The sequence below is a fragment of the Takifugu rubripes genome, chromosome 7 (genome assembly GCF_901000725.2).
Source record: "Takifugu rubripes chromosome 7, fTakRub1.2, whole genome shotgun sequence".
NCBI classification, from domain to species: Eukaryota; Metazoa; Chordata; class Actinopteri; order Tetraodontiformes; family Tetraodontidae; genus Takifugu; species Takifugu rubripes.
In genome coordinates, this window is record NC_042291.1 from 8,604,825 (window position 1) to 8,617,158 (window position 12,334).

General features: G+C 49.2%; 1 protein-coding gene across 4 annotated transcripts in view; it reads left to right on the plus strand.

The window, feature by feature from the left end:
- Positions 1–11,491: 11,491 nt before the first annotated feature.
- Positions 11,492–12,334, plus strand: part of znf516 (zinc finger protein 516) — a 32,050-nt gene continuing 31,207 nt past the window's right edge. For 2 of the 4 annotated variants that reach the window (XM_029838433.1, XM_029838435.1), the window contains exon 1: positions 11,493–12,293. The gene's annotated coding sequence lies outside the window, so the exon portion shown is untranslated. Of the gene's footprint in view, positions 12,294–12,334 lie in introns of all 4 variants that reach the window. The other 2 variants (XM_029838437.1, XM_011605373.2) reach the window with 2 other exon arrangements.

Below are 12,334 nucleotides of genomic sequence, written 5' to 3' on the forward strand. Positions count from 1 at the left end.
TAACGTGGTCAAAAATGCGCCCGTCCTCTTCGGGCTGGAGTGACAGCAGCTTCCTCACCCCGAGAGGAGATTCAAATCATCACCATCAGTCAGAATCATGGAGTTTTCACAGCACAGAAGCATCAGGCGCTTAAAACCAAAGCCCTGAATGGTCCTGCAAATGAACAATAGATTCAGTTCCTTCAGTCCTCAGCGCATCGACAGTGACGGGTTGTTGGGGGGGGTGGTGACAGGTCTAACGGTGACCTCTGGAGCGACCTTGTTCGGTTCCATTTCACATCCTGCCAGCGTCTCTCCTCCCAGGTGTGTCAGAGACCCCAGAAGCCGATCACTCTCCGGCGTCACGGAAACAGCAACTGACAGTCGTGGTCGCCGTTGGCCTCCTCCCCCGTGACTTTCCTCACTGTGGGAGGGGGGTGTAGGTAAGTCCAGACACCTCTCTGGTCCTTCCTCTTCGATCACTTCACTGTTTTATTGACAGAATTCAGCACAGAGAAGAAATGAGAGAAGGAAAAACACATCGTAGTTCATGACGTGATGTGTTACGTGGAGCCAGGCGATGCCTTTCACCCTCCAGGTGTTCCGTACTGGCGCCCACCTTCGTCTTTTGTCTCGCACGGTTCTCAGAGGGGGACGTGGCGATCAGCGAGTCGTTGCTACGTCTCCGCTGTCGAGCCTCCCACCGGGTGTTATCGGGAACAGGAGGTAAAGGGGAGGCTGCACGGTAACCAGGCAGCCCGTCGTCGAGGCGCGGATCAATTCGAACTGCTGTAAATATGTTCATGTGTAGACACACAGGCCGCCGGTCAGCTGCGCCCCCAAAGATGAAATAGCATTGCATTGAGTGTTTTGTGATCAATAATGCATGGCCGTCCATCTCCCGGAGAAGAGACAGGCCCCGCCAAGGCACCGGAGGCATCAGACACTTTTTGCTGAAGGTCAGCAGAGCAGCGCAGACGTCCCCACAGTCCAACGACGGCAGGAAGTGGACGCATACAAGCCCCCATTGTTGCCCCGGCTTCCTTCCACGCAGCCGCCATGAATCGCTGCCTGTTACAGCGGAGAGTCAAAGATAATCCAATCCTGTCTGTAACGAGGTTTAGATTACAGCCTGTAGCTTCCACAGAGACGTGGAGGCAGGACAAGCGCACGTCTTTGGCAGTGGAGGAATGAATGTCTTTTATTTATTCAAAGTGATTCAGCACGCATTCAGACGTTAACTTAATGTGATGATTTAAGTATTATTAATGGTTTTGCCCCTCAAAGGTCAACTTATTTTTTTTTACCATCTCATGTTTGGGGGCTCCTGAGAGTAATCTGCTCGCTATAACATCAGAGCGCATCAAAATAATTTATTTAAGAGCTCTTTCCAGACGCTGTTGCCCTTTATTTGCAGGTACATGACAGGATTAAGTGTAATCCAGTTCCTCACTGATCCCGGGCCTGCTCTGTGATTGGCTGGATTAACACGAGGCGTTCGGAGCCCGGGGTGAGGCGTCGGGCTTTTGTAATTCAGGTGCTTGTGCACATCTGCTGAGTTGTTGGTGGTTATGACGTCGCGTCCACATCTCACCTCCTAAATATAGAACTACCCCTGGCTTCATCGCCCATTCTCATCGCGTCGGCTTTCTTTTTTTTATAACTTTATTTCTTGGCCTCAATGCAACTGGATCCTCACACTTCCTCAGCATTTTTATGAATGGCCATCTGTCCCGTCCAGATTACTGTTAAATATTAATCTCTTGCCATCCCTCCTGCGTTATTACAATCTGCTCCTGCCCAGACTGGAAGCCTCACGTCCGAGCGCTGATATCTTCCCAGGCACGTTTACTCCGGGAGGCAGATTCCAGGTACCGGTTCCATTTCCGCCCCCTTTATTTCCACTTTAAGCAAATATTGTTCTTTAATTCCTCTGCAGAACTTCAGTCATTAGTTACCCCGCAGATCACATGACTCGCCCAGCAGCACATTTTCTGATATTACATGAAGGCATCGCCCCATGACAGCCCAGATCAATTGGGCACCATTAAAGGCTGGTCCCAGAACAGCCAAGGAGACGTCCTAATGTCTTCCACTTCCTCTGCAGGGTGCTAATAAAATCCATCTCCACAGCCCCCAGACCTAATTACAGGTGGAAACGGGTTGGGAAAGATGAAACACATGGAGACGCTTTGATGGATGGTGGGCCGTGGCAAAACAGGAGCAAACAGGTCATTAACATGACAATGGGGACGAGGCGAGGGTCTCGCACAAAGTGAGTGTGTGTGTGTGTGTGTGGGGGGGGGGGGGGGGGGGGGGGGGGGGGGGGGGGGGGGGGGGGGGGGGGGGGGGGTACAAAGACGGGCTGAAAAGTGCTGAAAACTTTGATGTGCAGCAAAAATCCAAAAAGAGACCGCGTTCGTTGTCGTTGGAGGCGCTGAAATCCCGTCCAGAGATTAATACCTGACCCTTTGACAAAGTGTTGCGCATCCATTCCAAGGGGTGACTGGGGCCAGAGGTGCTTCTCCGCCTCAGATCAGTTATTACTGCTGTTATAACCGGGCTGTTCTACACAGGAGGTGGAATAGTCAAACAGAGAAAATGCTGAAAAGTGAAGTGAAAGCAGCAGGACACACTTCCTGTCCTGAAAATAGCAGGTTTACGTGCTGCACTTCCACAGAAGATACGGTAAACGGTCTATTTCTCTGCTAATTATATGACTATCTGATACTCAATTGTTCACATGTACATGATAAAGCAGGTTAGAATCTCAGCAGCGACAGAAATAGGACATGTTTCCATAAAGAAAAGCACTTTTTTTTATGGACGTGGCTGCTGGGATAATTGAACCATACATAAAATATTAGAGTTGGAGGGCCCACACGCTGCGTCCCTCTTCCCAAGGTCTTTTCTCCATGAATTCAAGTTCTTCTCCAGTTCTTTTCAAACATGGTGCGCAACACATATCACACATAACGATCCAAACTTAACATAGTCGTCATTTTCTGTTCACCTCAGACTCTGTTTAGTCTCCGACTGCAGGTCGGTTCAGCTCTGTCCACCCTGACCAGGTGTCCACAGTCCTCTGCTCAATATTTTAAAACACAACTGATAAAAAGCCAAAAATCTTAAGGATGTACAAATAATGCAGTGGAAGATTGCGAAGGCATGTGGGCTATTTCCAGTCCCCCTGTCCCCCCCCACCACCACACACACACACACACACACACGATGCGTCCTCCTGTTTGTATTGACGCGAATGTTCGAGTATTTAAAAACACGCCGACGTCTAAACGCTCCGTTTTAATCCCATGAATTGAGCTCTTGATTATGGGCTGTTTTGGCTGCTGCTGAGAGGAACCTTGAGAGATTTCATGACCTTTGTTCGTTTGATGATCTGATCTGTGCTGTGCTATTAAAACATTTTCGGTGGCTGATAATCTACTAATGACTCGTACTCCCTCTTTTTCCCACCAGCACCCCTTTAGGACGCACTCAAAGCCCCCCCCCCCTCTTGTGGGTCACGACCTCTACTTATAGGAACACAGCGCATTCACCCCCCCCCCCCCCCCCCTTCCTTGCTTTACATTTTATGGACAAACGAGCCGATCTGTTAGCGCTCCGCGCCGTCCGTTAGCCTGACAAGCAAGTGCTGTAACCCAGTTCTTGATGATCCATCACATGATTGAAATCTGCAGTAATTCCCTCCCCATGCCAGAAACGCTCCTGTGGGATTAGCAATGTGGACAAGACTCCTTTTGTTTCTGGAGTCTGAAACATTCTGGAAGCGTTTCACAAGCAGCAAAGTCCTTCTGGAGCTGCTGCAGACACCTCGCCCTGACCCGCCGCCTTCCTCTGACCACAGATAAAGGCTGCACAAGCAGCCTCCGCGCTGCTTATCTGCATCTGTGCTGCATGTCCAGCATGGTAGCGCTCCCGTGTCCAGTCGGTACAATCCGATGTGTGTGCGTATCAGAGGAGACAGATGCAAATGTGATCCGGGGGAACGCTCCGAAACTTCCAATGCACATTTGTCATGCTCTCAAGTGATTCACAAATGAGTGCATGTGAGGCTTTGTGAGGGCGACGGGGAGAAAGAGGAGTTGTCAGTGAGGGAGCTTTGTGTTTCCCTGCAACCCCCCCAGCATATAGAAGGAGCTGAGAGCTGCGTTAATGCGTCACTGTTGGTTTTTGAACCAGGAAATACACCAGAAGAAGAAGACGGTAACGACAGACGTCTTCCTGAGGCTCTTTATATTTCTACGTTTGTGCTCGTTTGAATAAAAAAAGGTCATTTTTAATGTCAAGAATCCAAGTATGCATCAGAAAAGTGAGACGGATGAAGCCCAGATCATGCTTAAATACTTTACAACCCCCCCCCAGGGTTATCTCTGCTAGTCTGAGTCTGGTTCAGTGTGCTGCTGTGGTTTGTTTTAGCCTGGCAGCTCTTGAACAAAGATGAGAGCGGAGGGAGGAAAAAAGAAAGACAGAGGAAGAGGGAGGAGGGACGGTCTGAAACAGCCACCACCACCACCACAGCCTCCCCCCCCCCCCCCCCTCACACACACACACACACACACACACACACACACACACACACACACACACTCATGCAAGCTTTTACCATGATTTCCTCACCATGTCTGGGGTTTTTTTTCTCTTAATTTAAATCATTGCGGGATAGAAAAAATAAACAGGATTAAAACATGTTGATTCAACAGGCTGGCATTAGTTTGCTTGTGATGGTTATGTGTGACTCTGTGCAACCACCCACCACACACACACCCACCCACCCAACCTGCCACCCCCGCCCCCAGGTCTTTGGCGTGAGGTCAGGCCCTGAACACTTCCCCTGTCAGCTGTTTTTGAACATGCTTCTGTGCTGCGGCCATTGTTGCCGGCTGGAGTCTGCATGTGTGCCTGAGTAATCCAAACTTTGTACAAAGGATAGCGGGGGGTTGGGGGTGGGGGGGTTAGGGGCTCCTGGATTTAGAACCCCCCCCCCCCACACACACACACACACACATACACTTCTCAGTGAAGTAAAGCACAGATAGGCTAATTGCTAACTTGCAGGCAGCACTCGGGGCAGCACAAACAGCAGCTGTCTGTGGCAGAAGCAGGACAGTCCAACACGCAAACACACGCCCTGGATATAATTAGCGAGATGGAGATAAGTGGATGGCGGCTCGAGACGCCTCTGTGCGCTTTCCACTAAGTAAGTGCTGGTTAAGCTTGGGCACTGCAGACAAGCATGCGCCAAAGCCCTGAGCCGGCTCAGGACCCGAGCAGACAAACGTCCCGTACGCTGGCGTTTATTTGTGTGCCAGGGGAAGACGCGTGGAAAAGACAGGCAGGTCCAGCAGGTGATTATGTCCTTCAGCCAGAGAGGAGCCAGTAATTCAAATCACCTGCTGCTGCCTTCAATGGAGGGTTGGAAACACTCTCATCACAGAGTGAAAAGGGTCCTGGATGCAGGAGGGTGTGATTTAGCTTTTATTTCACAGATCCACAACTGAGCATCAGTTTCTTAATTTAGTCTCCTGTGTACCAGCAATAGCCTCGTTTCCATCAATGTTTCCAGGACTTTATTTACCCGGGTGGATGAATTCCTGGTAATCTGTGTTGTTTGTGTTTCCACATGATGTATTTATGATCAGGCAGATGACATGTTGGGGGAAGGGCACAAAGGGACGCTTTGCTCCTTCAGATTTTTATAATCTGTTCTAACTTTCTTCAACTTTTCAGGAGTTTGTTTCTGTGTGTGTCCTGCATTTAGCTCCACCAACTTGTCGGCTATTCTTCCATAGAGTCTTCCAGTCCCACTGAATTTCTTCTGCTCTTAGCTCAGTTTTAAGCTCGAAGCTCGCAGAGATAAAATAAAGGCTGGAAGTGGTGTTCTTTCCACCAATCAGGACAATCAGGACAAAACTGCCTCTCAAGGATTACAGGGAATCTGAATCACCCCTGACTAGGTGCTTTTCCTGGGAAAATTTTGAATCAGACTTGTTTTCACGGGTATTCCGGTAAAATGCGCCGAGGTTTTCCAAAATGCCGCTGAATGATAAAAGTTCCTGCTGTGAAAAAGGAGCTGGTGCCTCATTAAACAAAGGAAGCCTCCACGAGCTTTTTGCAAGTCTACACGTGCATGTTGTGTGGCTCATGTGTGGAAACCTCAGCTAGCAACCGAGCCATCGTACGTCGAGGCTAAACTGACCGGTGCCCATGCTGCTTCATGGTTCTCCGTGAGACCGACTGCATCTGACTCGTGAACACAAATATTGAAAGATGGATCCGAATTCATGCTGCTCTCCGCCGATGCTAATGTGCCAACGGCAGCCGCCATCGACCTGCAGGAATCGATTAGACGTGATGGAGGAATAGCAGCAACGGCTGGCGGTGAGATGGGAGATTTTGGGAGGGGGGGGGGGCAAAAGAGAGGGGGAAGCTTTACCTTAAAGTGTTTGATTAAACAGCTATAAAACAGTCTGACGTTGTTCTAATTCTGCCCTGATTCCTGTCGACTCTGTTTGGTGAATAAAAAAACCCCGTTTTCATCAAACCGACGGCAGACGCGTTGATGACGCCTGTGCCGCGTTACCGGCAGCAGAAGGAGCAGAAGTTGTGTATCAATTTCAACTTTTCTGAGTCGACAGAGGCAGAAGTGAGTGTGGGGGTGGGTGTAATGGTGAGTGTTTGAGGCGAGTAGGCGTGTGAGCGGGTTTTTTTAGACGTGGAACCGTTTTAGAGTTTGCGTCTGCAAAGCAGGAAATATGGGGCTCTGAACTCGATAGCTGCTCCTGCTCCAGCCGTCTTTCACAGGCCGTCAATACGCTGCAAACCACCAAATAACGAAAGCAGGGTCAGCTAAATCAACTGTGGCAGGCCCCCTTTCAGTGGTGACATTAGCTCAAGCTTCTTCCCCAGTGTTAAAACAGTGTCGCACAGATGCTAACGCTACTTAACCTAAACATGGGAACCAAAACCAAAATGGGCTGTAAAAACAACTTAGCAGTAGAAAAATGAATCAGGATCCTAGAAAAGAGTGGCTACGTGGCTGAAAACGCCGAAGAAAAGCATTGTTTTAGCATCTTAGCTGGAGAGCTTTAACAGAAATAAGTGACCGCTCATTTATGCGACGTGTTGGGCAAACACGGGCGCTTGCGTGGAGGGTTTTCCTGCTTATTTAGGAGATCTCGCGCTCTCCAAATTGAAGTAAACGAGCCCCCATGCCAGACAATAACGTGAGTTGAGTCCTTCAGGGCAAGGAGCTGCAGAGATAGCTAAACAAAAGATAATCAATATCATATGGTGTGTCGCCCGGAGTCTAACCCGGCCCCTCGCCAGCACACCCATCACATGCCTCTGAGCGCTTGTCTACCGCCAGATTCAATGTCAGACACAATGTCAGTCAGGCAGCGTGTTCAGGGCCATGTGTTCATTAGCACATCATCGCGAGCGTGCGTGCGTGTGTGCATGAGGTAAAACGGATGATGTCTCAATCAGGACCACTCAGGATGTGTTCAAAGACCTCCAGTAATGCAGGCGAGAATTAAAGGAGCAGTATTGACATGTGGATTGGTGTTAAAATTCGACAAATGGAAAACAATGGATGTTCCTGCCTCACGCAGACACGCAGCCGCCCGCCTCGTGCCTGCTTTCAAGAACGCAGACAGACACCACTCTGTATTTTTGGATAAAGAGCCGAGAGACAGTAGCCGAGACTTCCTGTTCCCCGTCTCACGTGGTCGCTGCCACCATAAAATAAACCTGCTCTCATGGCTAGGTATGTCAGCAGCTGCACGGCCCCAACTTCCTGTTTGCCTTGTGCGATGGGATCCTGGTGTGAAGCGGCGTTGATGAAAGCGAGCTCTGTGATATCCTCGGCAGATCCCCGGTAGCCGTTTCTTTCCCCCCGTGCCATCTTTCACCTTCTTGTCTCTGAACATGCATGGTTGCCTCTGAATGAGCCAGTGCGTGTTTGTGTGTGTGTGTGTGTGTGTGTGTGTGTGTGTGTGTGTGTGTGCGTGTGTGTGTGTGCGTGCGTGTGTGTGTGTGTGTGTGCGTGCGTGCGTGCGTGTGTTTGAGGGCTGAGGTTTTTACTGTTTTGCTAGAGGGAACTAGCAGCTCCCTTCAGAGTGTTTTGCATGTGTACACTTCAGGTCTTCTTGTAATCACCTTGGCTATTTTTTCCCCCCGTGTGTGTTGGGAGTTTCATGCATTTCATGTGTAAGCCTGCACCGGCTGCAATGCTGCATATGCAAGGTGTGTGTGTGTGTGTGTGTGTGTGTGTGTGTGTGTGTGTGTGTGTGTGTGTGTGTGTGTGTGTGTGTGTGTTGGGGGGGTTTGTAGTGATGATTCTGCTGAGGGGGAGGCGGTAGGGGAGGGTGAGGAGGAGGACTGGAGACAATGTAAAGCGCTGCAGTGTGATCCTGTATCCATCAGGCTGCCTCCTGCAGTCACCTCTGCTTAAAATGCACTGCCACAGACACACACACACACACACACACACACACACACACACACACACACACACACACACAGGAAATGGCCTCAATCACTGCATACACAGTCCACAGTTTCTCTTTCCAGATGGGATTATGATGTTATTACTGCACGATTACAACACGTAACTGTATTAGCAACAGAACACAACCTGGGACGACTCAATCAGTCACATTCACGACGCACCGAGAGGGCTTTTCAGCGACCCCCCCCCCCCCTCTCGTCTCACCCACCGCACACACCCAGAACTAACAAACAACAGCAGCCACCTTATCTGTAGCCTCTCTGCTGCTGCTGCATTAGCTGTCATAAAGTGGGATTTTGGGTTTGTGAAGCTGCCAGCTGCTTAAGTGGCGTTAGCGATTATTCTCCTGGGAGGATCCGCCCTCACCTCCCCTCCTCACCCTATGGAATTTGATAAGAAGGTGGACAGAAGAGGAGTGCAGAGGCGGGGGGTGTGTGAATATTTTAAAGATGAGCGGGAGGGGAAGAGCGCAACCAGGAAGTCAGCAAGATCCAAAAAAGCTGTTTCAGATTGAGTCAACAAGATAGAGAAAGGACAGAGAGAGAGAGAGACAGAGAAAGAGAGAGAGAGAGAGCTTCTTCCTGTAACTGTGTGGAAATAGAAGAATCCAGTTCTTCTGAATTCAAAAGTGTGCAGATTCACTCCGGAAGCCTCTGGCCACGTTAGAAGTCATCTCGAGAAGAAATGGCTGAACGCCACGTCAAAAACTGAACAGCACAGATAAAGAAGGTGCAGATGTTGCGTCTGTAAATCAGCCTTTTTCATGCAGACGGCTGAATTTGTTCCTCCTCATCTGAACTGATGAAGGTGTGGCGGCAACCAGAGTCCGAAAAACACAGAGGGTAATGTGATATACCATAAATATTTCATGTAGTATGGCGAGACCTGGGCTTCCCACTGCTGCCTACTGTATTTGCTTGTGTGCTGGCTAGGCAACAAAGCCCCCTCGCCACCGGCACCGCCCCCCCCCCCTTCTCCCGCAGAGAGGTGTATCCTTGAGGGTTTCTCCTTGCAGTCCTTCGGCAGCTGACAATTAGCATGCAGTCGCTAATGCTCTTCAAGCTAATTGCGCACAAGGGGGCTGGAGATGTCAGTCACCAGGAGATGGTGTGGGATAGCGGCAGGCTCCATTTTAAGACAAAAGTAGATCAACTGTGGGGTTGTGTCATTGCCGTAGCAATTAAGTTTAATTGGTGTAAGAAATATGAGAATTTGGGATCTTTTTGGAATGAATGTGACTATCAAAGGGAAAAGCTGATTTCTGTGGGAAAGACAGGAGGACGGTTCTGTTCTGGGGAAGAGTGTGAAGTGTGTTCCGTCAATCAAAGCAGCATTTTCGCCGCATTGTTCATCAGCAACAGCCCCTCAGCCTGTCCGGTGTCCGTTCTATAGGGAGATTGTAAAATATTCCCGACACGTCACGGCCCAAAATAAAAGTGGGCCAATAAAAAAGCAAGCAAAACCTATATCAAAGAGCCCCCCCCCAAGGATTACCAAGCAGCCCCCAGCATTGATAACTCTGCCATGCTGAATTGCTGCCAGGGACTAGCTGCGTGCTGTAGCCTGTTCATTAACTAATAATAAAATGTGCACGTGAAATTCAGCCTCAGCCAACACAAACAAAAGATGATTTTAAATCACTGCTTCTGGATTCTGGGTGGCTGATTGCCTTGGACATGCAACAGCGTGCAGAGGCATCACCGTGCAATCATTTTCCCGTTAGCATGAAGGTTCACCGTGGCACATTTAAAAATAAAGATGACCCGAGAGTGTTCGACGGGAAGTCTTCTCCGCTCCGACTGCTTAAAGGCTTAAAACGAGGGGGGGGGGGGGGGGGGGGGGGGAGGACACCTTGGAGTATCTGGCCTGACATTCCCTCTGACTTGGAAAGCAGGAGTCAGAAGGAGGGAGGCAGCTTTAAAGAGCAGCGCTCTAATAACAGGAAGTATCTGAAGAGTGACTCACGCCACAGAGAGCCTGCTAACGCTAACGTCCATGTGTGCTTCCCATTACCGTCACGGGTGTGAGTGGAAGAATGGGCTCGCGAAGGAGAGCACGGGCGCCGCGCGTACGTGGGCGCCGTGACATCTGCAGCAGCACGGATGGATGTGTTTCTGCTCTAGATTGATCGTGCACGTGTGATGTTTTCACGTGTTTTCTGCCGAACAGCTGAGTAAAGGGCGGTAAACTCCACGGCGTGGGCCCGTGCCAGGTAAGATGTCTGTGCGTCTGAACCCATTGGTGCATCAGCAGCAACATGGCTTCCTGTCACCGTGCACACGCTGAGCAAACAGGCCTGACCTCTGCACAACACCCGCCACGCTGCTGAGAAGTGACACTTATTAAACATGACTTTGGCGCAGCCGGGGCCCTTTATTTAAAGAAAAAACAAAACTATAGTTCATATGGAGGAAAACAAGGCCGGCAGCTCCGGCGTCCAATGTGAGGTCGTCATGGGAACGACAGGACAACAATCAGATCAAACCGAAGAAGAAGCTCGAGGCGATCGCCTTTATTTGACAGGTTTTTCTGGATTTTCCAGTTTTGCGAAGTGGCGTTCCCAGGTTTGTCCTTTGTTTGTGATACAAATGAAGCAGCCCAAGGTTTAATCATCAATATGCCACCTTTCATTGCATGATAAGAGCTCGTTCATGTTGATATTAAAAATAAAACGCTAATATTAACGTAATAATGAGCATATTTGATTGGACCGTAATATTAAACAGGAACATTTACACTTCTTTGCCCACGTTACAACATTAACTGTAAGTTTTACCACTTGAACCTTGTGGTTGAACGCCGTGTTTTGGCGTTATATCTACATTCTGACACTTTAACAGTTTCCCATCTCAACTTCAGTTTTGCCACTTTAACTGGACATTAAGTGAACATTTTGACCCCTTTCAGAGAACATTAGGCAATTTTTAACGTTATTATTTTCCTTTTGGTTATCCTTGTTTATGTGAACTCTTTGCAGCATTGTCCTACAGGCATAATAACATTTCTCTTATTTTATTTTAACTGCTTTCTTTGAGGAGGAGGTGAAGCTCAAACTGCTACTACTGTGTGTCTGACAACCTGCTTGGCTGGACAACAGTAATTAGACTATATTTACATGTTTGCAACTGCACCAGCAGGGACCATTATTATTGTTTTCTTCTTTTTATTCACGTCAGTCCTTGTATTTGTCTGTGAGCTCTGACTGCATGTTTCACTAACAGATGTTCAGGGTGGATCAAGCCAGATGACTCTGCGGCCGTCTAATTGCCCGTATTGGCAGTTGGGAAAGAAAAGGACGTAAACTCCGCCATTTTTCGCTTCTTCCTCCCTCTTCTTGTCTTTGGTGTCGTTCAGAACCTTCGAATTGTTCCCGTAAAGTCTTCGTTCCTTCACCGTTGACGCACTTTCCGCGACTCCCGAGCAGCATCAACAACTTTTCACTGATGAGACAATAGCAGATAGTTCCATTTAACGCAGACGGAACCATTTGGCGAGAGGGGCACGGATGGGTGCAAACAGCCGAGGGTCTCCCGTAAAGCACCCTGGTGATATTTACACAGCGGACAGAATCACCAACAGCACGCACGGACGCGTCTTTGTGTCCCTCCTGCCAGAACCAAACGCGTAATTGCGGGTAGGAACTCTCGCTCCACCCCCGCTGGAGCGAATGGACTCGACCGCCTCAATCATGCACTTCAGCGTACACTGCACAGAGCATGCTTTCACCTTTAGGATTGTCTCTGCTTCTTGAAGTCACCCTGAATTATTCCCTCGGAGGAAACAGGTAGGCACGTCTTTATCTTTCTCTTTATGCGCGCTCACTCG